The following is a 25,698-nucleotide window of genomic DNA, read 5'->3' as shown; positions in this document are numbered from 1 at the left end:
GTGTTAGCTGGGCACTGTATATCAGGCACTTGGCGGAGTATTTTACTTGGTTGTCTATTTTAATAAACAATCCTATGCAGCAGGTACTGCTACTATACCCATTTTATAGATAGGAAACTGAGGTGCAGAAAGGTTTTTATTTCCCAAGATTACACAGGTAGTAAGTGCAAGATCCAGGATGGATCACAGCAGTCTGGCTCCTAAACCCAAGCTCTTAATTGGTATCCTATTCAGTGTCCATAAACAACTCATATTTTGGAGGTACTTCTCTTCTTTGGGGCTGCTCAGCTTCATACAGTCCATTATCTTCCATGGTGCTCGTCATGTATTAGGAAGGATGAATGCAGCCCCCGAAGCTGGGCATTTTCATGCCTAACCTTGCTCTGGATCACCTGGTTGCAGCTTGTTATTAATGATGCATGTTACCACAACACAGCCCCATGGCTCCAACAAATGCACTATTGGTTAAAAGAGAGTAGTATGTCCAAAAAAGGGAATTAACAAAGCAGCTATCCCAACTACCAAAAAAACCAGTGTGGTTGGCTCATGAGGAATCCCTTTTTCTTTTATTATTGGAAGTGAATAGAAACTCATTAATATCATGCCTTCCAGTAAGTTCAAGCCCTATAATTTAAGCACACTCTTAGGACCCAGAAATCTGCTGTCTTATGAGACTATTATTGTTTGGTTGACTGCCTACCTACTGCCTCAATTGTGGGGTAGCTGGTTTTCCACTGTTGTAGCACAAAGGCCCTTCATGTATTGGTCTCATCTTTTGGCACCACCCCATCCTTCCCCTATTCCATGGTCTCCGATCCATGCGCTATGCATGGAAGCTCTTTCCTTCCCTCTCTTCCTAGCCAACCACTACTGTTCCCTTCAGATGAAGCCTTCTCCAGGCAGCTTTCCTTGACTGCTGAGGACCAGGTCAAGTGCCCCAAACGCTTCCACAGCTCCCTCTGCTTACTTCTTCATGCATATGTTATATTAAGTTCTAACTTCCTGTTTCTTATCTGTCTTTCCTGACTGGAAAAGCTGGCCCTGTAAGGGCCAGGATTGGTATTGTTTACTTTTGGATAGGGGCTTCCCTGGGGGCTGAGTGTTAAAGAATCTGCCTGCCAGTGCAGGAGATGCAAGTTTGACCCCTGGTTCGGGAAGATCTCCTGGAGAAGGAAATGGCAAGTCACTCCAGTATTCTTGCCTGGGAGGTCCCATGGACACAAGAGCCTGGCGGGCTGCTGTCCATGGGGTCACAGAACAGTTGGACAAAACTTAGCAATTAAACAACAACAACTTTTGAATAAAAACCCTGACACACAGGACAGTGCCTGACACGACAGATGCTCTACAAATGTTCAAATGAGAGACAGGTAGAAAGGACATATTTGATGATAAGGGAAACTAATATATACAGTACCTAGTGGTTACAGTTCATAAGGTACATTCATGATTTTACTGTACTGAATGCTCATGGCAACACGGGAAAATCAATTCCTTTAACCCCTTTGCACTGACATGGAAACAGCAACTTACCCCATGCATATACGTGGTTAGTAGGTGGGAAAGCCAGGGCTTGAGCTTAGGTCTCTGACCCCACACCTTATGCTCTAATATACCATGTGAATATCCCAAGGCCAGTCTTAACACAGCTATTAGACTGGAGCAAAGCAGCGTGCCATTCTTGTCCTAACCAAGTAGATCAGGAGGGAGAATCAACGGGTTTTAGTTTCTCTTGCTGGCCTCCTTGGCATCCTCCTACCCTCCACCCTCACCTGCATTTCCAGTGAAAACCTCCCAGTGACTCGTGCCAGATCCTTTCCAGATTTCAAGGTGTTGACGGTGAATCTTTTGTTTGCAGAGCAGGCCGGCTGCTGGTCTTAATTTGGGGGAGATTTTGGAAAAAATGGCTGACGGAGTTCTGGTAAAGTCCTTAAGCAAACTGAGTAAGATCCTGGTGTGTCAGGGAGTAAGAAATGAGCGGGGTGGGAGGTGTGTGTTGGGGGAGGGGTCTAGGAACCGAGAAAGTGAGCAAGAGGATGTGAGTTGGGGGCTGGTTCACTTGGCAAGCCAGAGGTTGTTGAGAGGCTGCTGGCTGGAGTGCGCTGGGTAATGAACCGGTTGAACAGACCTTAATATCAGATGGGGGTGTTCTTCCCGGGCCTGCGGGGTGGGGGGCAGGGGTGGCAAGCAAGTGAATTGGCGGCATCTTGGACACACAGGGCTTAAGTGACTGACTCACCTGGAATGCAGGGCCTGTGTCACTAACATAAGCAGGGAACTCATGGAACACAACAGAGCCAGAGGAGGAGAGAGAGATTCGGGGCAGCACCCCCTAAACTTGAAGAGTTGAGAATTTAATACTGAGCCCTGCTCTGTTCTGAGTACTCCTGGGAATGTTGTCAAAGGGAGGAATGTTTAATTGCACACAGATTAATTTTGCCACCACGACAGAACATTAGGCATTCCTTCAGCAGTGGTCTGGAGTGTTAGTTATGGACGCCTCATTTTGTACCTGGTTATGCCCAGTGAGGAAATGGCAACCCACTCCAGTATCCTTGCCTGGAAAATTCCATGGATGAAGGCGCCTGTACAGTCCATGAGGTCACAAAGAGTCCGACACGACTGAGTGACTTCATTCATTCATGCACAGTGAGAAGCCATCCCCGCATTTACTGTGGTTTTCCTGGGGGGTGGGCAAGGTCAGGATGAGGTGGAAATATGGCTGGAGGTACCTTCTCCAGGACATTCAGAGAATAGAGCAGCTTGAGGAGGTCAAGGCAGGCTGTTTCAGTCAACAAAGATTTCTTAAGCGTGCCAGGCACTGGTCAGCACAGAGGATAGTGACCTCTGTCGCCATGGAACTTGAGTAAATGCCCAGAAAAACAGCCTATTAAAACCCAGGCTCCCTGAGATTGGGGGAAATGTGCTGTGATCAGACGGAGCCTTCCCTTTACGTGGTTCTCCGAGGAGGTGATTTCCGAGTTGAGAGCTGGAGGATGGGAAAGGAGTGTGTCTACCGAGGCACCTGGGGGCGGGTTCCAGGCGCAGAGAGCAGCACATTCAAGAGCTCTGGAGTGGGGGACAGCCTGGCCTGTGAGGATCAAGAAGGCTGGTGTGGCCCAGGTGAGGGAGGGGCAAGCAGGCGCGGCCCCTTGGAGGCCTCCAGCTTGATCAGTCTCTGCTCCGGAAGACGTCCACCCCGGAGGTCTCGGGCATGTGGCCGGTGAGCCCCGGAAGTGCCCCTGGCCCATGACCCCAGGCTCTTAGGAGAGCCCAGTCTCCAGAGGCCACCTGCCACTTCCCTGTTGTGTCACTGTCACTCGTCAAGGGGATCTCAGCAGATGCAGATGTTAGTGAAACCAGCAGCCATGTCAGGCACCCCAGAGTGTGAGAATATGCCCGCAGGACTATACAGTGACTTGACATGGAAACGGCTTTGAAACAGATGATCCGCCTGCCCTACCGTGGTCACGCGTGCCAGTCTTGTGAGCAGGAAGACAGCCAGGCGGCAGGATTAAAACAAAACTCCGTGAAGTGCAACCTACTTTCTTGGCCCCCGAAGTCCTGGGGCAGGTGGTCTGCTGATTGGGTGCAGCTGTTTCCTGGAGATGGGGTGGGGGTCGGGCGGGTTCTGACTCTAAACCTCCTCTGATCTGATGTCTGAGCCTCCCCAGTGAGCAGCCTGGCTGCCTCCTGCAGGCGAGTCCCTCTCACGAGTCCCGAGTGGGCAGGAAGGGTTCCTCTGCGCTGCGGCGAGGTCAGGGCAGGCCTCTGGCCGCACGAACCCTTCCCTCTTTCTGAACCCTTCCCTCTTTCTGAACCTTTCCCTCTTTCTCCGTGCCTTCGCTCTTTGAATCACCTCTCCCCCATTTTAGCAGAAATGAACTTCGAACTCACTTGGGGGTGGGGCAGGGCCAGGAGGAAGAGAGCGCTCTGCAGTGTTGTGTAAACACCGATTCCTGATCCTTCTTCTCTTTTACTACCTGTAGGGACAGGTGGACGCAGAGAAGCTGCTGGCAGGAAGAGCCGATTGTTCTCGAGGTTGTGGGTTGTGCAATAGAGCAGACGAGCTTTGAAGCCACAGGAGGTCAGAGCAGCTTGACCACGCGGCATATTACACAGAAGTTTCCCTTTATATGAGATCCTGTTTGCTTGACTCTCATCAGGAGTGCCAACACTTAGCTGGATCTCCGATAGTCTATAGTTCAAGGAAGTGGTTTCCTTTAAAGGAGTCTACCTGCAAAGTTGAGATGCCAGGCTGGAACAGCTAGCTACCCTTGGCATCTACATTTTAACAGAATGTTGTTATATCTTAGTCTGTAACTTTGTATTCGAGTCCATGAGAAAGAAAAAAATAAAAAGAGAAGATCCTGTCTTCTTTATCCAGTTACGAAGTGGAGGTAGACGGTGATGTAATAGGTTCTCTGGACCAGGCTGTGCTGAGCTGGCGTCTAGGACAGTGACCAGACGGACAAGAGCAGAAGTGGAAGATATTTTTAGCTGGTCAGGACTGCTTCAAGACATAGGTTTCCCCCCCAACCCAGTACTTCCAGCGGGAGGTTCCCTGTCAGGCGTACTTGCTTTGGTTCACTTCACTTCCATGTCATGTTTTCAGATATTCATGAGGCCTGGTGGGCTGCCGACTTGATGGAGCAGCTTTGAAACCCCACAGTTCAGGCCTGAGTCTGTGACATGGCTGGTGGGCCTTTTGGAGGACTTTGTGTCTCCCCAACAAACCCCACTCCCCAGGGACCAGTGTCTTCCCCCCCACCTATGGTATTCTCTCGAAATCAGAGCCAGGGGACATAGTTCATTCTTTTTCTCTTTTCCTCTATTGAGGTGGACTTCCTTGGTGGCTCAGATGGTAAAGCGTCTGCCTACAATGCGGGAGACCTGGGTTCAGTCCCAGGGTCGGGAAGATCTCCTGGAGAAGGAAATGGTACCCCACTCCAGTACTCTTGCCTTGAAAATCCCATGGATTGAGGGACCTGGTAGGCTACAGTCCATGGGGTCACAAAGAGTCAGAGACGACTGAGCGACTTCACTTTCACTTTTCTATTGAGGTGATTCAGGCATGCCTGGAAGTTCTGATGTTGAGAAACATGCCCATCTACAAGTGGGTTCTTAAAATTCTGGGTGAGCCAATTTAAATCGCTGGCAATAGTATATGAACGAAAAACTTCCTTGAGGTTATAAATCAAGTACAACTTAAGAATAAGTGAGAAAAGGAGGGGATCCTACCTGGGACAAACTGGCTATCTCTAGAATCACTCTGCAGGCTGCAGGGCTTCTGTGTGTAGTAAGGAAGTTATAGGTCAATTTCCACACAAGGGTTTGGGCCTCTTTGGTAAAACTTTTGCTCGGCTGGTCATTGTTTTGATTGAGGGCCGGCTGGTCTCTAGCCACGTGAGCAAGTGGTGGCAGTAAGAGCGCAGAAGGCACCACGTGCTGTGTGGAGGAAGTGCTGCCGGGGCTGGGAGGTCTGGCCCCTGTCTATTACCTACAAACGCCAAGGACCTGGGAGGTTCCCGGGCCTCTCTCTCCCCCCCTGTTGAAAAGCTGAGACAGTGTATAGCCCACAGGCCCTGAAGTCAGGCTGCCAGCGTCTGCAGCCTGGTTCTACCACTTGCTAGCTGTATGACTCTGCACTCATTAAGGTTACTTAATGTCTCAGTGCCCAAGTCTCCTCATCTGTCAAATGGAAACAATACCCATCTCACAGGCTGCTGTGAGGCCTGAAGGGGTTAACATGTATGGCATGCCTGCAAGGCAGTCTGCTGTTCCTGGGAGGGATCCATCTAGGGTTCTAGTGATGGAGCCTGCTACTTTCTCCTACCTCTTCAGGCACATAGACCAACGTGGTCACAAGAGCCAGTCAGAGCAAGTGATAACCAGGAAAGCCCTGGGGTGGGGTCCCAGAGCCCCTTGGTGCCCACCTCCCTCACCAGCTGGTTACACAGCAGCCCTCGCCACCCCCACCCCAAGGAGAAACTGAGCCCCACACAGAGACCAGGCCCCAGAAGCTGCCGCAGGCGACTGATTGCACAAGGGACCCGGGGCCTCGGTGGGCAGTGTTGCTGACCTGGGTGTGGCACTCCTGGGCCTGCCGAGGTCCCAGCGTCATGTGCCCATTCCCTGAAGTTTCAAGGGTCATTGTCAGACTGCATCATGGGGCCAGGCGCTTTACTAGCTAGCTCTTGACTACTACTAGCTCTTTACTACTCCTTGGTGAAAACCCTTTCATTTAAAACTTTTCTTTCTCAATCTACATTGTTTCAGACTCCCAACACACTTCCTGGGCTGGCTTCCCTTCAGATACCCCAGTGAGAGGCAAGACCACCAGTTTTCATGCTGACCCACACCCCAACCCCATCCCCCAAATCACCTGATACTCTGTGGTTTCTGCAAGAGGCTCTCAATGGGAGAAATTTACGTTTATGAGGCAAGTTCAGAGAGCTTATGTCTTCTCTTCAAAATGGACTTAGCAGCTCTGCCTTACGTGGTGGGGAACCCCGTTCATTTAAGTTGGGGGTTCCATCCAGTCTTTACTAGGAATTACATCTTTAAAGGCTGCCTGGGCATAACGGTCTGGTATTCCTTGCTAGAGACCTGGGGATTGTCAGTGGACATCTCTGAGTCCAGGAGGTGCTAAGCAGGTGAGCAGTCTGGGAAGAGAAGGTCAGGTTGAGAGCAGATGAAGTTCTGCTGCTTGTTTATTGTCTCGTAAGTCACAAAGCTGAAGTCTTGGGAGATCTCTGGGTAAGGAGACAACCACCCTGAATAGATAACTGTCTCAAATCGACTTTTACAAGGAACTGAACTGAGAATGGTAAACATTCTTCATCACTAAAATTGATCATCCAAAAGACCTGGGAAAAGCCAGCCACTTCTTGTGGTCAGAATTCAGAGCTCTCAGGTTTTTTTTTGCAAACCTGGGAATTCTCTCCCTTCATCCTGGAGGGCCTGGCCTTGAATGGCTGTGTGAGGCTGCCCCCTTGCGGCTAGCATCAGCAGTGCGTGTGTAACCTGTAGCTGAAATACTCTGCAAATACTCTCTGAAGTACTGTCGTTTTAAAGGTCTTTTTAAAGACTTTTCTCAGGCGCTGTTTCTCTCTACACATATCACTCCATATCCAGGGCTTAACCATTCTGCTTTGGCATCTACTTTTGTCCCCTTTTGACTCCAGAGTCACTACTTTCAAATAAGCTGTTCCATGGCCTCCCAACTGACCTTTCAAAAATGTGAATCTGATGTCTTTCTCGTACTCCAAGCCCTTTAACGGCTCCTTCTTTTCCAGGTTCCAGCACCAGTCTCAGAAGATCCCAAAGGCCCACTTCACTGCCCCAGACTCCATCTCTGCCTGCGCTGCTCTGTCTTCCTCGTCTGTTCACCTGCTAATACCTGTGCATTCTGAAGAGTCGTCTCAGGTATCACCTCCTCCACGGAGCCCTCTGCCTTAGGTTAGATGATGTGATGTGATGTAATTAGAGGGCGGAGGGAAGTGGGGAAAACGTGAGCACGCTGTGTTAGAACCAGGTCTGTTCTTCCTCTCCCACAAGACGCAAGCTACCTGAGGGGGAGACTTTCCCTCTGTGTCACCATGTCTGGCTGTCACTGTTGTCACCACTTACAGAAGGAATCAGGGGAGGCAGAATAAAAGCAGGCCAGGACCCAGGTCACCGACTTCCTCCTGGGCCTGGCGGAGCTTGGGAAAGAGCTCAGCTAAGCTCCAGGCGGAGTGAAGGCGCAGCAGTCAGGGTGGGTGGAAGGAAGCCTTGCCTCACAGAGCAGCTGGCTAAACTCTCCTTCCTGCCCGCCCTCCAGATTCCACAGCAGGACCCACCCACCTGTACTGCACACCCTTTTTGACACGTACCCTGAGTACTATCCAGAGTCTAGGACTCAAGAATTATTTCCTGATGGACTTAATTATTTAGCAGGCGATGTGGCAAAAGCACATCCTGGAGTGTCTGTTAAATCAACTGTACTTCTATTAAAAAAAAAAGACCAGGGAAGGAAAAAAAAAAAAGATGTGTGTTACTGTCTCTCTGTGGGTATGAGGCGTTGCGCTGGCCACTGTGGGCAGTCAGAGGGAAGGCCTTCTGGGCCTGCATGGGGCTGACTGTCCAGCTGGGGAGAGAATGAGCATGCAGGCCACGTCGGGGACAAGATAGCCGGGGTGACCATGTCACAGGGCAGCATGTGATTAATTGCCAAACAAATGGCTCAAGAACATGGTGGTGATTGAACATGGTATGTGCAAGTGCCCCACCCCTCAGCACTTCCGAGCCCAGTGGGCCCTGCCTTCTGCCTCTCTCACCCAGGAGTAACCCCATTGATGCGTCTCATACAGCATAGGTACTTAGCCAGTCAGGCCAAGTCCTTCAAGCTCAGATCCCGGCCCGCCTCCCGGCCCCCAGAGCCTCCTACCCTTGAACTCAAAGCTGCAGAGATGCTCAAGAGAACGTGCCATCTTGTTTCTGAACAACCCACCTCCCTCCCTTGTCCAACCTTGTCCCTCCTTTAAAACCCTCCTCTTCCTTTAAAACCCAGACTAGAGTTCCTCCATAAAGCCTGCTGAGCCCCTTGCGTGTGCTGGATGGCAATGCGCACGTGAGTCTGTCCTGCGGCAGGAGGAGGGAGGGAGGTAAACTCCTGCCGCAGGGTCCTATCTCTTCTCCTCACACTCTGAGCACGTGTCCCGTGTTTGTCATTGACCAAAACACATTAGCACTGAGCACGCATCGGTTGGTTCTGCAGTTGAGACCTGCGTGCTGGTGAGTGCAGAAGGTGACATGGCCAAGCGGTCCAGGGAGGCTGCACACAGTAGGGAAGGTTGTGCACCTTAAAGGTTCCGTTCAGAGAACAGGCAGAGGGCGAGGAGAATCTGAGGTGGGATAGCCCTGTGTCTGACTGCTGACAGCCCAATCGGCCTCTCAAAACAGAAGCACAGAGGAGAGGGAGCGAGCCTGCAGGGCAGAGTGGTGGGGGTGGCTTATTTTAGCTGGAGCAGAGGGTTTACCTAAAGGCAGGCAGGAGGCTGCCCTGGAGGAAGGGTGGGTGTAAGTGATGGAAGGTGATGGGAAGACCTCAAATGCAGTGGGGTATCTTGCAGCAGTGGGCACCCTTTGTTACCTGTGAAAACCATGGTGATCTAACCAAAGTGGTGTTGAAAGTGGGAGCTGCCCCATGGCCCTTCCTTCATTTTAACACCACGGTCCAAGGCCCACCATCTCGGTGCTGCCCCAGACGCTCAGCACCCACGTGCGAAGCCCCTACACACACACACAGCCTCACCTGGAAACGCTGGGCTTTCTGTAAACAAAGGCTCTGCTTCCGGCACTGCCCTTGACCTGGCTCTGAGCTGTTGATTCTTTGAGTCCATTCAGCTCTGCCCTGTCCCTGTACCCTCGTGACTGGCAGTGACCCGGAAGGTGGCAGCGCCCCCGCAGCAGGTGGCCTCCAGAGCTGAGTCACCGCCCTGGGAACAGTGCCCTGGCGAGGCCGGCCCAGGCAAACCGGGAGGTCTCCACCTCGCCCAGCTCTGCAGGGCTCTCAGGCACCGTCGGTGCTCCCGAGAAGGGGGTCCTTTGTGCATCCTGAGTGTCATCAAGCTGATAGGAAAAGTGAAGTAGAGGCCACGGAAGACCAGAAAGGAAACTGTCCTGATGGTCGTTTCTGGCTGGTGTCTTTGGCAAAGCACAAAGGGTTTTTCTCAACAGTTACAGGGGCTGTGGTAGTTTTAATTGAACAGACGCAAAGTATCCATTGATGGATATCTTTAAGAATGGAATGAAGAGGTTTTGAAAATGTTGGCTTAAGATTCTGTTTGACCTTGTACAGTAAGAGAGCTCAAGGAACAAAATGACATGGAGCCATAGGGTGCCTAAGCTGCCAGTATCCTTAGAAATGAGCAAACGAGGTTTAGGGTTTCTTTTTTTTTTTAAGTTTTCTATATGATTCATAGATATTCTGGTGGATGTTGTTGTTATGGTGCTTTCATTTCATCCCAGAGAAGATAAAAATGCAGTGTTACTCTTGAAAGGAAGGGTTTTTTGTTTTTTGTTTTTTTAGTCTGACTTGTTTACTACAACCAATGAATAGAGATGACCTCAGTCTAAAAAAACCAAGTTAACCATAATCTCACTCCTTGCCTGGCAAAATAAGCCTTTATCAAGTAGCAAGAGAAGTGCAAGTCTGACCACCAAGTCGTCATTTCAGCGGATTAGATTTTCCAAAAGACAAAAACAGAAGGCTCTCTACGTGTTCACAGCCGAACAGTGGCTCTTGGGAAATGCTCCCAGCTTACTCAGTTCCTACAAGGCCACAAGTCTGGTGACAATTAATCAGACAGCTGACCGAATGCAAAAGCCATACACGGTTAACTATGCTGTGACCACTGAGCTTTCACAGTCAGAGACCACACTCTGGCTTTCTGAGTATGCAGTTCTTTAACTTAAAAGGCTTCATTTTTTACACTTTACACATCGTGAGCCTAGTTATTCTCTACTGCTGAAGTGTCCCTGAAGGTAGAATCCCAGTCATTTTCTTGGGCAGATTGTCTTGAGCACTGGGTGTATTTCCTTGCTCTGACAAGCCTGGGACAGTTTTCAGCAAGGCCATGGAACTCACTACTTAGTTGCCAAAGAGGCTGTGAGCTGTGACTAGGAAGTTGGGTTTTCTCTATTGTTTTATTTTCTGTGAACCACACAAAAAAATATGGACAGTCAAAAGTGTTCCCAGTTTCTCTGAGGCAAGAAGAACTGAGGCGAATTCTCCTAGAAGCCAGAACCATGTCCTGATTCCTACAGCCTCAATAAAGGCCAAATCAAAACAGATTTGAAAGCTAGCGGCCAGTTGATTGTAGGATCCATTCCAGCCAAAAAGAATCTCTAGACTCACTGGATTGGGGCATGTGGTTTAGGGGGAGGATTTTTTAATAAGACCGCAGCTTTATTCTTTATTTTTTGACCAGTCTGGAGGGAGAACCAATCTGTTTTGTGGGTAGAGATTGCAAAAAAAAAAAAAAAAAAAAAGGCAGTGCCTTTCTGGTGACTGTACAGAAAGGTTAATGAGCACTGGCCCCAAGCGCGGCCTGCCCGCCCTTAAGGAAGCCTGGAGCATCAGAGTCAGAAGGCTCCACAGAAGCACTCAGGGCCCGAGGAGTTAAAAAGGCAGAGACAGCCAGTCAGCAAGTGCCCGCCTAGGCACGGATTTGTTTATCCTGCCCTTCTGAAGTCAGAGCCAACATTCTTCATGGTTTTGGATGATTCAGAATGCTTCTCTCTTGGCAGGGCCACTGTGCACACAGGGGCTTACGACTGAAGCCCCTTAGGTGTGGGCCAGGGCAGAGACCCACCTCACACTTGATGTCACAGCTTAGAATCCTCTTATATTAGAGCAGCAGGGAAACTGTCACATACAGCTGCCTGTCTCAGAGGTGAAGAGACTGAACCCGGGGCCCGGGGCGTGCCAGAGGTCACTGCGTGGGAAGGCAAGGCCAGCGAGAGCCAGGCCACCCTCCTCCCACCACACAGCTCCCGTCCAAGCCCGGTGGGAGAGGCCGCTGCCCTTTGAGGAATGCTTAGAAAAGGACTTAGGTCAGAAAGAAGAACCTCATTTTTACAAAGTGAAACAAGTCATTTACTTGTCACAGGCAGCTTTCCCCAAACCTCCTCTGTCCATGTGGTGAATGTATTATCTCCTGGACTTCCAAAAATAAAAATAATAGCATTGCTGTCTACGGGCCAAAGTGGGAGACTTGAATATACCCGCCACTGCCCCCTGCCACTTCACTTTTTCTTTTTCTGGATGAGAATTAACTTATTTCACGGCTAGTTCTTAATAAAACAAACGTTGACTCCTTCCCACAGGAGACAGAATTGAGCAATGTTCTCTGAGAACACGCTGTGCTCCTTGGAGCCCTGAGTGAATGTGATGTTTAGAAGATGCTCTAGAAGCTTGGAAGTGCCTCTTGGGAATAGAGTGAAGGGGGTGGAGACGGGTAGTGAAGCCACCGCGGCTGCCCCAGAGGAGCAGTGACTCACCCCGCCTGCCTGGCCGGGGACTTCAGGCCTTGAGACGCCCACACAGGCAAGGACTCAGTTCCCCTTGAGCCCCGACATGAACCTGTGACCTTTAATGGACGCACAGGCCATCTCAGCGTCCACAGGAACCACAGAGAAGGACGCATCAGGACCCTGGCTCTCCACCAGCAGCCTCCCCGAGCCCCTAGGCAGACGGCGCTGAGAGTATCTGTGTAAGGACAGCACCCTGAACTAAGAAATGGAGCCACTTACCCGAGGAGGAAAAGCCACAGGAAGATTTCCGCCCGAGGCCTCCTGGGGGCAGGTGCCCCTCTAGGTGGCCCGCAAGCAGCCGTCACATCACGTATGACTTTGTTAACAGCTCGGCCATGGCATTACCATGACAGGAATATCAATTAAGCATGTCCGACAGGATCTGCTGGTGGGAGGAGCTGCCCATAGTGCCAGTAAGTGCCACCTTCCCTCCTCCCAGGCCTGGAATTCGGGGTGGGGGACTCAGCTTGTGTTGAGCTTCTAAGGATGATTTTAGGGGATAAATAATAATGCTTTCCTCTCCACCACTCGTATTGTCTTCATTTTTAAGAGAGACAATGTATTTTAAAAAGAGCCAAGAATAAGCGTTCAGTCGTGTCCCCAGCGGCCTTTCCCAGTCATTGAGGGTGCTGGGTCTCCACATGCTGCCCCAAGGGTGGGGGCACCCAGCAGGGGCCTGGGCAGTGGTTTAACATACTGTCTACCACTGAGTTTTAAAACCCTGGCTTTGTTATGTTTGTGTGTCCTTAAAAAATTAGAATCTAGCAAATGTTTCAAATTTAAGCCACAAGTAAAATTTTCCTAGCCAAAAATTACATGGTAAAGCTGGAGAAACAGAACAGAAAGCCACTCCGGGTTCTCCTTAAGGTTTGTGCGTTTGTGTTGGGCTCGAAGGTGCTTCCAGTCCTGTGAGGCGAAGCAAGGGAGGGTGTGTGGCGTGTCCTACCCACCTGCAGTCAGAGGTGGGCCACAACCCCGGCCCTCTAGACAGACAGGGATACCTGTACACCTTGTACATCAAGGCATCCCGAGAAAGGGCTCCCAGAAGGACCCAACCACCCTCATTTCCTCTTGCCCACACCTCTGCAGATGTGGAGACTAGGAGGCCCTGGGAAAGCTTATTATCCTGACCCTGCAGTCCAGGGCCTCAGCTTTGGGTCCCCGTAGACCCTAGAGTCTCCTCTGTCCTGGTACCTAAAGCCCACTTTGCCCATTAGTCTGGGCCCCTGCGAGCCCGCCGAGGCTATGAGGACTGGGACCCTGGCTGGCTCACTTTGTGTCTCCAACCTAGTGCTTCCCACGTAGAGTCCGACAAACACCTGTTTCTTCTGTTCTTCATAAATTTCATGTTTTCTCTCGTCTCAGCTGCCACCTCGGATCTGACTTTCACTGTGTGTGTGCACGCGCGTGTGCATGTGGGGAGGGCAGAATGCACACATGAACTGGCTCTTTCTCACACACAGCAATCCTGCGCTGCCTCAGACGTCTTGTAGTCTAGTTTCCTAAAGTTCCCACGTGCAGTGGCTTTCCCCCATGCTCACTGACGTCACCACCGCCCACCCCACCACCTGCCACACTTAACTCGATGTCAGCATCCCTGCCCATCCTTCACCTGCCCGGGCCACACCTGTGAAGCCCAGCTCAGAACCCATTCCTCTTCGAACCCCACGCCTCCACCACCCCCAGCCAGCTCCATGCCCATCCAGCCCTGAATGACTGGAGCGCTGTCCTCTGTGTGCACTCTGAAGTACTTACCCATTCTGTATGTGAGAGGTCATTCCACACTTACATTGTATGGTCACGTGCAGGCACACCGCATCATCTGGTGTCTGGCCCAGTGCTGGGCTCTGAGGAGGCGATCAGGGAATGCCTGCTGTTTGGTTTTGATGTTTCTGTCTTCATTGTGCTAAGTCCTTTCGGTCGTGACTGACCCTTTGCAACCCTATGGACTACAGCCCGCCAGGCTCCTCTGTCCATGGGATTCTCCAGGCAAGAATACTGGAGTGGGTTGCCATTGCCTTCCCCAGGGGCTGTCTTTGCCAGTAGTACTGAGGAGTGACTTCCGGCCCTGGAGCACTGCTGTTGTCAGTCCCTCCACGGAAGACGTGATTGTCCCAGCCCCTCCCTTGGACGTGGTCCCAAGTTGGCCCCACACATGCTGTCTTCCTTTGGGGCCCTCGCTGTGTCATCATCTCTTTGTTTACTTACATTGGACTTACCTGCCATATTTGCTCTTGTGTCCTCTGAGCCTCATTCACCTCCTGGTACATTGTCATCTTGGTGAAACTGTGACGCATGACTAGATGGATGGACGTAGTTAGAAGATTCCCATCCCAGTTTCGGATTGTACGTCTCTTCTCTTCCCTGACTGTTGACTCCTTGTCAACATCCCTTGGCTTATGTGCTACCCTTTCCCTCCAGAGAAGCCCCCGATCCACAGCCTCTATGTACTGATGTCCAATCTGATTTCATTGTTTCACGCCAACTCTAACATATTGATCATAACGCCTTAGGCAGTGTTATCCAGAATACATGAGCCATCTCACAGGGAGGGGAATGTGGGCGTGATGGGGTGGTTGACATTTGAAGAGCTGTGTACCTACCATGTGTCTTATTTGAGTAAGCTATATTTACACAACTCTGAGAATTAATAGCATTTCTACTTTATAAATGAGGGAACTAGGCTGCCCCAGTGACTCAGATGGTAAAGAATCCGCCTGCAGTGCAGGAGACCTGGGTTCAGTCACTGAGTTGGGAAGCTCCCCTGGAGGACAGCATGGCAATCCCAGTATTCTCGCCTGGAGAACTCCATAGACAGGAGCCTGGCGGGCTACAGTGCATGGGGTCTCAAAGAGTCAGACACAACCAAGCAACTAAGCACACAGCACAAGGCTTAAACGGGTTAAACAGCTTGTCCAAGCTGCGTAACAAGTGTCAGTGGGAAAACCTGAATCCTGGTGTTTTTGATCTCCAAGCTTATATTTTTGTCTCTCTGTTCCCAGTTTAAATGGACCATTAAATGGGAGGTTGCTTAATGGCACTTGAGATGGAAAAGGCAGTACAGAAGTACTCACTCAAGATGAACTAATGCTCACGAGGAAAGGCCAAGACAAGGAAAAGATACTGGTAGACTGATTCTGGGAAGGGATTGACCAGGACCAGCTTCTAACACCTTAAAGGTTCAAGAGAATGACCTAAGAAGACCACCTTTGGGGGCTTCTGTGGCAGAGGCATGTCAGTGGAAAGTGTAGGCTGGCCCCGGACTGCTCCCCGCCCCCCATTCTAGGAAAGCAGCAGGAATCCGAGTGAAGTATGCTGTCCCCTTGGTGATGGGCTGGGGACCAGCCGCAGCCTTGTGCTGAGATGAGAGCAGCTGGTAGGAGGCACTGTCCTCCTGTGCTCATGGGAGGCAGAGGGTGGAGATGTCAATGGAAATGCCTCTGGCACACTTATATCCTCATGGTTGAAAACCCTGGCAGCAACTTACATACTCTTCTTGACCAAATTCTTTTCGTGCTCTGGTGTCCCTACCTGCAGTTGATGCCCACACGTCTAAGGAGGCTGCAGGCACAGGGCACAGAGTGCTCCCATGGTCCTCAGAGGAGTGACCACCAGGGTGGGAGAAGCATCCGCAGAATGAGGCTTTATCTCCAGCTCTTGCAGGAAGAGGTTAGCTGAAGTGCTTCCCAGCACCTAAAATGAACTACTCAAAATACTTTTCCCAGATACTGGAAAGCCCCCAGTTAACAGTCTGATTGCACATCTCTGTTAACCATCTCAAAGGGAAAGAGCTCCTCTCCGACTTGGGTCCTGTCCTCGTGTTTATGAGTAGGCGATTTCGGAAGCCGCCATCACACATGGTATTTAACTATCCCAGAAACGTGTGTGACTCCGTGGTGGCTGGAATTTTGTGTTCACTCTGATAAATCTTCCCACGTGTTCTCCATTTGCTTGCCTTTTTAGATTGTAAGCACAACAGAAAATATCTCTATGTTTCACCTAAAATATCTCTGTAATTCATCTATATCTCTATGAATACATCTATTGCTTTTTCTCAGCTGTTTCTCTTACTGTCAAGATGCTCTTGGACTCAACCCCGACTCTGAAGGCCCTTCCTGGCATAGTGTGTCCCTGTGCTGAGGGCACCATGAGGCACCCAAGCACTGTCCCTCCCCCTCAGAAGCACTGGGCCGAAAGGCTGCTCCCGGGAACCAGGTTCTGACGTGTCCTCTGATGAGCCAGCTGCTCTCTGCCTCCACTATGTTGACATTCCTCCTGCAAAGGGTTGTAGCCATTAACTTAAGACATTTCACTAGGCGGTCACTTGCCAAGACAGACTTTCCGGCATGGCACTGCTGAGTCACTCAGCCTCCCACTGGCTGAAACGTGAAGGCTTGAGAGCCAGGTCCTCCCTAGGTGAACTCTCCTGGAAGCTGCTCTGAAGCCCCCGGGGGAGTCCGGCAGGTCCCACGTGCAGACTCAAGCCTTACCTCAAACCACCAGATTTTAGGAACCTGGGCTCCCACTCCTCCTGTGATGTGGTGAAAGATGCATTCCACCCCTCAAGTTAGATCCCAAAGGGGACAGTGTCCCTGGAACCTGATCTGGGTTGTCCGCCTGCTTCCGAAGCAGGGAAGAGGTCAAATGTGCAGACCCGTGCTGCCCTCTGCTGGCCCTCTGGAGTCTGTGCCGCTGCAGCCCACAGTGGCAGAAACCAGTTCTGAAAACATTAATAGGAGCCTTCTGTGCAGGCTGCTTTCTTGCCCTTCTTGATTAGAGGTAGAGGGTCACTACAGTGTTTTAGTTCATAAGACGTCTACCTGAACGCACCTTGATGGGCAGCAAAATGCACAGCCCTGTGTCTGCGGACAGTCTCCTTAGCAGCAGCCGCACCACCTCCACAGAGAGAGGAGGTGTGTACCACTTGGTGGACAGAACCCTCTCAAACTGTGTGTCTTAATTAAGCAGGATGCAGAAGGTGCTCCTTACTCCCCTTCTCAAAAACTCATCTCTGAGTAAGAAGAGAAAACGCCTGACTTTGTTCCTCTGTGGCTCTGGGATGTTCCCTAAGGGCTCATACTGTCATTTAAATTCTAGGTGCTGATCTTCTGAACAAACGCTCCCTGAGGATTTCTGTGCCTGGAACTTCTCCGTCAACAGACTGCTGTGACACCTAACGTAAGTAGAGGCTCTTGGTCCTAAATCAGTCTCAAGGGAGCTTTGTTCTGTTTTGATCCTGGAGGATCCCCCCAGTAAAATTCTTTAAATGGTCATCAGTGTTCCTTCTCTGTTTCTTTTCTCGGAAACACTCAACTTCCGATTTACTATCAGAAAAAGTCTATGACATGAACTCCTGCTTAGAAGCAAGGGTATGGGATCTCATATTCAGGTATTAGAATGGGAAGAGGAGGAGGCAGAAAATATTAAAGCTGCTCACTCCAGGCAGTTCCGTTGGAGATGCCATTCGTAGGTCCAAGGGCATCTTTTCAGGGTTTAGTACTCACCAGACTCCTGTGCGAAGTGACTGTGGAAACGTGCCCCATACAGCTCAGGGGTGAGCCCCCGTGATGTGGGGGCCCTTCTGTTTGGCAGCCGTGGCTGATCTCATAGCCACATCTCCGCTTATAACATGCAAAACGAAAACCTGTCTCTTGTTTGTATCATCGTCACCATCACTTACTGAATGTATACACGTGCTGTTTCTAATTCTGCTCGCTTCTCGTCGGTCTTCACCCTCACATCAGCCTTCGTGGTGTGGGTCCTCGTATTACACAGGTGTGACTCCCAGATGGGGAGACCGAGGCATGGAGAGTCAAGTAACATCCCCCAGGTTGTACAGGGAGCAAGTTTCGGCTCCACAAGTCTGCGTTGGGCTAGCACACCAAATGCCCCACAGAAACAGGCAGCTTTGGAGGACGAGCAGTGGGGCTGTATCTGGAGACAGTTTTAGCACTGCCACAATCCCCTGTGGGAAGGGGCTACTGGACTTAAAAAAGCCTGGAGCTTCCTTAAGATTAGTGGGAGAACAAAGCTTTAGAGAAGACCTAACTTAAGTTTAAGGTCACGCTGCAAGTCAGTGTAGCTGAGGGCCCTGGGCCAAACCCTACCGATTTCCGAGTTTTCGCCTTCCTCTTGGTCATTAAGTGCCACTTACTCTGCTAATAGTGACCAAAGCTGGTTTCAGTGATTTTCGTATGTGCTTATTGGTGAAACCCTGTAGCTCAGAGCCAGTTTGTTCAGAGATCCACATGGCCATGTGAAGATTGGCTGTTACAGTATCCGAGCAGCAAAGAAGGATGACTAAAAGCCTGGGCCTGGAATCAAGCAAAGTGGTCTGATCCCTCGTCTTGTTAGTCCTAAGCTTTTTGACCAGAGCAAGTCCTGCACCCTCACTAAATCTCTGTTCCTGCACCTGGAAACTGGAAATAATTCCACAGCCTTGTAGGCGGATGAACATGAGAAAACGCATAAAAAGCACGTAGCACAGTGTTTGGCCCAGAGTAAGTCTTCCAAAAGTGGAAGCTATTACTCAGAGAACCTTTGCGTCCACTTTTGGTTCATGTTGGCCTTCCCCCTACAAGGCACTGCAGTGTTCCAACCCATCTAAGAAAACAACATTTGAGTGCAGTGCTTTAAAAATTACAGATGTTTCCTCATACTGAAATCCCGATGCCTCTAAGAACCACTGTAGGACAGGAATCTGTAACTCCATTCTCTAGATCGGCATAAGAAGGCTCAGCAAAATTAAATGATGGCCCAAGATTCCACAGCTAGTTGATAGCCCAGCGCCAGATCCTGAGACTCTTATTCATCCACTTTCTGTAAGAAAATACTCATTAAAGGCACGTAAGTCAATAGAGAACCACCTCCCACCATAGGATCCAGCAGCTTCCAACCGATAAGAGAGTTGTATCTTTAGTTCTAAATATTCAGGCTAGGACTCTCATATCCTGATGTCTGTTAACATTTTGAAGCTACCTTCTCAAAGTGTCATAGTCAGATACCATCTCCTTTTGCAATCCTCAGGCCCCAAGGGACATTATCTTAATCTGGTTAGCTCGTGCAAGAACCAACTGGCTTTTCACTTCAAGGAAGACAACATGTTTCCGCTGTTCTGCTTTTGCCACACAGGAGTTACCGGTGTGGCTCACTGATTCACATTTCTGGCTCTAACTTTCCTATCATCTGGAAGAAAAAATACAGAGAAGGGCAACTTGTTCAAAAACAGCATGAAGGTAAAGAATCGCAGGTGGGATTTTGAAATGGAAACGCATCCTTGTGGCCCCTGGGCTGAGAGACACCAAGGAAGGATTTTGTTCTTGAAAGGTGGTTACTTGGCTCCTGGAGATGGAGACTTTAACAACGTTAAGTGTGTATGCTGTGTGTAAGAAAGATTTGTTAAAAAAATAACATTCTTTTCAAATGATGCAATACCTTCGCACTGTCAAGGGGTCAAATAGAAACACCCTGAGTTACAGAAACTCAGCCCTGCCCTCTCCTGGCCTGGAAATACAGAACAATCAGATAGATTGTTGGAGGTGGGAGGATGGGGAGGAGTGGAAACATGTTGATGTTTACTGAGCAGTCTTTCCCTTCAGTTGACTGTCACTGAAACACTCATCAAAGTAAGCAGACACCACGCACTGTCGTCTTGTTTTCCTGGAAAGAGAAGGAACAAGTGCCTGTTAACTTACCAACTTTGTTTTTCACTTACTAGTAAACAATGCAATTTTTTTTTTCCTCTGTGTTAATTCGATAGCCAGCCTGCCCACAGACCTCTTCGAAGAAAACCAACCTCTTGCTTTAGAAGATTATACACAGAGGCCCAACTCAAGATCTCTAGTTCACAGTATTTTGGCTTAAGTCATTTTACAGTCACCAACTAAGTACCTCGGTTTGCTGCTTATTACAAAATTCAGAGAAGTATACTACATGACTGATCCCTGTGCCGATTACCCTGTGTCTGCTGGGAATGCCTCCTCATGTGGAGGGATATACATGGGAAAGGATATATCCACCTTTGTTTTTCTGCTGAATTTTTTAAAAAATATACTTAAAGGATAACACAAAACTTACCTTATCTCTTTGTTTCTGCTAAGGGAACAGAAGAGAGTGGTTTGTAATATAGTATGTGTTATGTATGTGCATGAAGTGCCTGGGTGGGTTTGACATATATTTGATGTACAAGGTGTATGTGATTTTATTAGGCGTAAGTAACAAGGAGCAATTCACTCTTCACTTTTCTTCAGGAAAACGTTTTCTCCATAACTGAAGTGTCAGTCATTTGAAAACAAAACAAAACTTCTCATTGGCAGTAGGCAAAAGCTGTAACTAGTCACTTGTAAAACATAAGCAGACCTTTTTGTTCTGGATTTTGGTTTGTTTTTTTTTTAACCAAAAATGATGAGAACAGTCTGGCTGCATCTTGCATATTTCAGTCACTGTTATTATCAATTACAATAGGATATCCAGAAGGAACAAAATTAGTGACATAGTTATTTGAGAATGCCAGTGATTACATGTGTCTTGGCTCTTTTGCGGGTTTAAATGCTTGAATTGACTCTCCAGTTGAAATATTTAACTGCCTGTCACTTCACAAAATATGCGCATTCCTTTGCAGTAACTTTGATGAAATGATTGCTACCCAGCTCTGCAGCCCAATAGTATTCTATTTCCTTATTTAAAGAGATGAGAAAACTAGCCTAGTAGCAGTAGGCACATACACGCAGCTTTTCCACTGTAAAGATGAGTCTGTGTTTCGATCTCCTGATGAAGGGGTCAGTGGCCAAGCCTGTCAAGGATGAGAATGTGAGCTGAACTCCCTGCCCTGCTTTATTAACATCCTGCTGAGCCCACCTGGAATCCTCAACCACAGGCACCTTTAATTGGATGTTCTTCCCATTCACTTGATGTATGAGGCTAGTCAAGAAGAGCTAAGTTTCTGTTAATTAATCTTTAAGCAAAGAGAGCAGAGTTGAGTGAGTGGTACAGCCAAGATTCAAACCCATTCTCACAAGATGATGCTGACATGAGAAAAGCAAAAAAGGACAGGGAAATGTTTTAAGTTAAAAGAAACCAAAGAGTCTTGGTGAGTGAACCTTGATGGGATTTGGGGTAGAAAACAACCCAACAAATCCGTAAAAGAAAAATTTTTGGAGAAAGTGGGGAAAATTGGATATAGGCTAGACGTTAGATGATACTAAGGAATTGTTAATTTTCTTCGGTATGAATAAAATATCATAACTATATGGAAGAATGGCCCCATTTTTCTTTAGACCTGCTCAAAAAGTTAGGAGCACAATGTCACAATGGTTGCTGATTCACTTTCAAATGATTCAGCAAAAAGTATACATATGTTGTACATGTAGATAACATCACTAAAGCAAAAGTAGTCAAAGTGAACAATTACTGAATTTAGGTGGAAGAAATTTAGGAATTCGTTCATTGTCCTTCAAATGTAACGTGTGTCTGAAAGTTTTCATAACAGTTTTAAAAAAAGAACGGCACATCTGTATCTTCTTGGATCCCTGGAACCCTAAAGGGAGTGGCAGTAAGCTTCCTAATAAATGATATCAAGAACGATAATGGGAAGGAGAAAAGAACTGCAGCAAAAAATAATTTAAGGAGAACCAGGGGTGCAGTGAACAGAGGGGAGCATAACCTTAAGTAAAGCCAACAGGAATCCTTAACAAACAGATGCGATCTAAGGAATTCCATTCTGAAAAAAAACATTTGGCTCTCATTAGGGGTCGAATGGAGTCAGACACGACTGAGCGACTTCACTTTCACTTTTCAGTTTCACGCATTGGAGAAGGAAATGGCAACCCACTCCAGTGTTCTTGCCTGGAGAATCCCAGGGACGGGGGAGCCTGGTGGGCTGCCGTCTCTGGGGTCGCACAGAGTCGGACATGACTGAAGCGACTTAGCAGCAGCAGCAGCAGCATCAATATATTACTTTGCCTCTGAGCTATTACGTTATCTCCTTTAGGCTCCCCCAAATCATAGTCATCCTTTGAATCAAAATTATCTTCAGATGAAAGCACTAGGTTTAGGAAAGCATGGTCTTGAACTTGTCCCGGAGTACACTGGCACTTGGTACCACTTACGTGTGTGTTGTACCACTCTGACTCATCCTGCACTGGGCACTCCAACCCCTGGGTCAGCTCCGCTGACCTTTTACCTAAGTAGAGGGTTTCCCTTGACCTCCCACCAAGAGTAAAGAAGTTGACCTGTGCCTTGCCTCTGAATGATAAAAACTGAGTCTTTGGGCAGCATGAGAATAAAAGAGTCACAGTCACCGCCCCATAGCCCCGTCAGCAATGGAGACAGAGACAGAAGTATAAGCCTATCGATGTGCTAAGGCTTTCCTTACACCACAAAGGAAGTACCTTGCAGCAAGGTTTCAACTTTTCCCTTCCCAGGTTGTTTATTGTCAGAGAGCGTTTCGAAGGAAGAACAGATCTTAAAGCTTCTTCAGGAAGCTGGTTTCATATGGTGGTTTAGATTTAAATAGTGATTGTCTAGCACCATTTGAAATCAGTGTTCTTGGGGGAGACCAGCTGCACCGCCGGCAGCAAAAGGGGCGAATGGGACGGAGCCCTGAAGATCGGCTGGCGAGAGAGCCCGCCGGAGCTGTGCTGACCCGAGCCACCGCCGGCAGCGGCGAGCAGCGGCATCACACGCAGCAGGCCAACGATGCCACGTCTCATTCCTAGAACTTCACAATCATCTGTGCGACAAACCTACAGCACTCTTCCCGTGACACAGCCTCCACCGTGCGTGCATCAAAGCAGAGTGTGGCAGATTGATTGATCTTGGGGCCTTCCCAACCCTCACCTCCTCCTGTGACCCCCCCCTTAGAGGATGACTGATTTCTTTTGGTGTTCAGAGTCAATATAATTTTCTAGCACCATCTGAAATCGGTTATAATGATTGGGGAAGAGCACCAGGCTGCTGACTAAAGAGATAAAATGTGTTGGCGAACTTCGGGGTCAAGACTAAGAAAATGGACCTATCAAGGTGGTTTTTCTTTTTTAAGTTTTAATGCTAATAAATGGTAATAATACTAATAATGCTAATACTAATAACTATTAGCATATTCCTAGTGGTTATATTTTAGAGAAATTCCATAGACTTTGTAGGGATGTTTGTTTTGATGCTGGACACCTAGGAAAAAGTGGGCGAAGTCAGTTCCTCAGGTCATTTGCGAGGTGTCGTGAGGAGGGAGTAATTTCTGCTCCCAGTGAGAAGCCTGTGAACCTCACCTTTGACACTCCCCTGCCTCCGTGGAGTGGAGTGAATTCCATGGTCAGCCAGGTCTTTCTCTTGAAGGCAGCGTCAGGCTCAGGCAGCTGGAAGTTAAATCTAACAAGGCGTGTGAGGGGAGGTGCACAGATGAGTTTATCTCTCTAGGGCACAATGAAGTTAACATTTCCGTTCAGTATAGCAAACAAGGTGAAGAAGGCCTCAGGTTACCCTTGAACCATTTTCCTGAATTTTTCTTTCTTACTCTGGATGGGAAGTCGTAAGACTGAAAACCACCCTTGAGTTTCTAGTCCCAGGCCGGGGAGGGCACGGAAGGGCTCAGGAGTGAGCTCTCAGTTGCCCCGCCTCCCAGGGCTCCTCTACAGCTACTGCCCCAGGTGCTGCCTGACCTCACCTGCTGCCTTCACGGGCCGTCCTGGAACACAGAAGGGGCTCCTGCGGGAAGTCCAGGCCTCGACCTTCCACCTTCTCTCTGGCCTGGAGCAGCCCTGGAGCCTGACTGACATGGGGCGACACCTCGCCCTGCTTCACAAAGCTCAGACCACCACCTCCCTGCCCTCCCCACACCCACTCTGCCTCTCCCCACTCCCGCCTGCAATTTGTCAGGGAGAGTCCTTCCACTTCAGGGCTACGACATGGGATCTGTCATCAAAACATTCTGTCAGCCATGGACATCAAGTAAGGCCATTTTGCTGCTGCTTTTTCTGTCCTCTGGTTATTCCTTCCCCAGAACTCTGCCTGTTGCTTTCTTACCTGCTCTTTTCCCCCTGAGCAACCTTATTTATTACTCCCCTGGTTCAGATACACCTGCTACATGATGATTTTCCTCAAACTAGAATTCTAGCCACGAAGATTCTTCTGAATTCCTTGTGTCCATATTTCCATTTTTCCCCCATATAAAAAATCTTTAACTTTGCAAAGAATCACTTGTTCACTCCAACAGCTTTACCAGACTTGGCCACCTGATAAGTTACACACACACACACACACACACACACACACACACACGCGCGCGTAAGATAATTGGCACAATTCTTCAGTTGGTCTAGTCAGGACCAAGTGGTCACATTCCCCACAGCCTTCTTCCATGAGGACATCTTACTCAAGACAGGCTGTGGGGCAGTAGTACTTGAACTTTGCCTCCAGAGAAGACTAGATTGTTTAACCGGCTATTCTAAGCAACAGGGATCTTAGTTCCCCAACCAGGGATTGAACCTGGGCCCTTGGCAGTGAAAGCATAGAGCCTTAACCACTGGACTGCCAGGGGATTGCACCCCTGCCCCCCATTGTTTGGTCTCAGTTATAATGCTAAAGCTGTGCTGATTTTCGTTCCCCAAAACCAGCTCTCCCTGCCCGCCACATTAAGGCCTGAGAAGTGTCTGCCTTTCCCCTCCGCTGCCCCAGCCTCACTTCACTCCCCGGGCTGTGCTGCTCCTCTGCCCTGCCTTTCTGAAATCCAGCCTGCACCCTCAGTAGCCTGGGCGGCTTTCTTATCCTACCTCTCACCTTCTGTCCAGCTTCTGTGTTGCCTCCAGTTATCCTTCTGACACGTGTGACTTGGCTCCCTCTCCTTCCCTGGGGGTTTTCACCCCTGCCTACAGGACTACCTTCCTCTCCAGACCCACCCCTGCCCCCAGGGCCCAGCTTCTGAGCTCACCCAGCTGCTTGCTGCTGCGAACCCGCAGCTACCTTCACACCTCCAAGCCTGTGTGTGATAGTTCCTCTGCCCGGATCTTCCTTCTCCTCCTCAGCCTAGAACTCCAGCTTATTCTCCAGCTTCTGGCTCAAGTGATGCTAAATTGGAAAATAAACAACAATGATGATAACAATAATAGCAGCTAACACTGAGCTCCTATTTTGTGCAAGGCACTTGCTAAGCATTTTTACATGAATTATCTCATTTAACTGAACTTTCAAAATCATCCTGTGAAGTCGCTATTACTACTGTTATTCCTATTTTGCACGAGAGAACAAGCAAAAAGAAATGATTTGTCAGTGATGGTATAACCTTAAGATTTTTGTGCAGGAGTACAAACCCAAGTCCCTGATTCCAGGGCTCTTCTCTTCATTAGTCCTGCTGTCTCCACTGTGGGTATCACCATCAGCTCAGTTCAGTCGCTCAGTCGTGCTCGACTCTTTGGGACCCCATGGACTGCAGCATGCCAGGCCTGTTCGTTTGGTAGGCGGGCTCTCAGATGGCCCCCTCTGCTTCCCACCTACGGGTCTTCATGCCCAGTGTAACCCTCTCCCTTGAAGTGTGGGCTGGACCTAGTGACTTGCTTCTCCCAAATAAAACAACAGCAAAAAGTGATAGGATGTGACTTTTGAAATTAAGTCACAAATAGCTGTGAT

At 49.1% G+C, this 25,698-nt stretch overlaps 3 long non-coding RNA genes and 2 other non-coding genes across 35 annotated transcripts in view; 3 read left to right on the top strand and 2 right to left on the bottom strand.

The window, feature by feature from the left end:
- The window catches only part of LOC107131356 (uncharacterized), a 248,533-nt gene that overhangs the window by 190,552 nt on the left and 32,283 nt on the right, over positions 1 to 25,698 (top strand). For 22 of the 31 annotated variants that reach the window (XR_009494350.1, XR_009494362.1, XR_009494343.1 and 19 more), the window contains one exon: positions 7,299 to 9,306. This is a non-coding gene — a long non-coding RNA (uncharacterized lncRNA). Of the gene's footprint in view, positions 1 to 7,298; positions 9,307 to 11,874; positions 12,495 to 17,178; positions 23,101 to 25,698 lie in introns of those variants that run through there. The other 9 variants (XR_009494353.1, XR_009494360.1, XR_009494356.1 and 6 more) reach the window with 6 other exon arrangements.
- LOC107132431 (uncharacterized) lies at positions 124 to 9,389 on the bottom strand. The gene is made up of 2 exons (XR_001500243.3): positions 9,299 to 9,389; positions 124 to 4,451 (listed from the first exon to the last, which is right to left on the bottom strand). It is a non-coding gene; the product is annotated as an uncharacterized lncRNA (long non-coding RNA).
- Positions 22,553 to 22,633, top strand: MIR29B-1 (microRNA mir-29b-1). The gene has a single exon (NR_031014.1). It is a non-coding gene; the product is annotated as a microRNA mir-29b-1 (primary transcript).
- MIR29A (microRNA mir-29a) lies at positions 22,945 to 23,008 on the top strand. The gene has a single exon (NR_031267.1). It is a non-coding gene; the product is annotated as a microRNA mir-29a (primary transcript).
- LOC112446482 (uncharacterized) overlaps positions 23,082 to 25,698 on the bottom strand; it is a 43,512-nt gene continuing 40,895 nt past the window's right edge. Inside the window, exon 5 of the long non-coding RNA XR_003034497.2 lies at positions 23,082 to 25,140. This is a non-coding gene — a long non-coding RNA (uncharacterized lncRNA). The remainder of the gene's footprint in view (positions 25,141 to 25,698) is intronic.

The sequence above is a fragment of the Bos taurus genome, chromosome 4, assembly GCF_002263795.3.
Source record: "Bos taurus isolate L1 Dominette 01449 registration number 42190680 breed Hereford chromosome 4, ARS-UCD2.0, whole genome shotgun sequence".
Taxonomy (NCBI): Eukaryota; Metazoa; Chordata; class Mammalia; order Artiodactyla; family Bovidae; genus Bos; species Bos taurus.
This window is presented reverse-complemented; position numbering and strand designations above follow the sequence as displayed.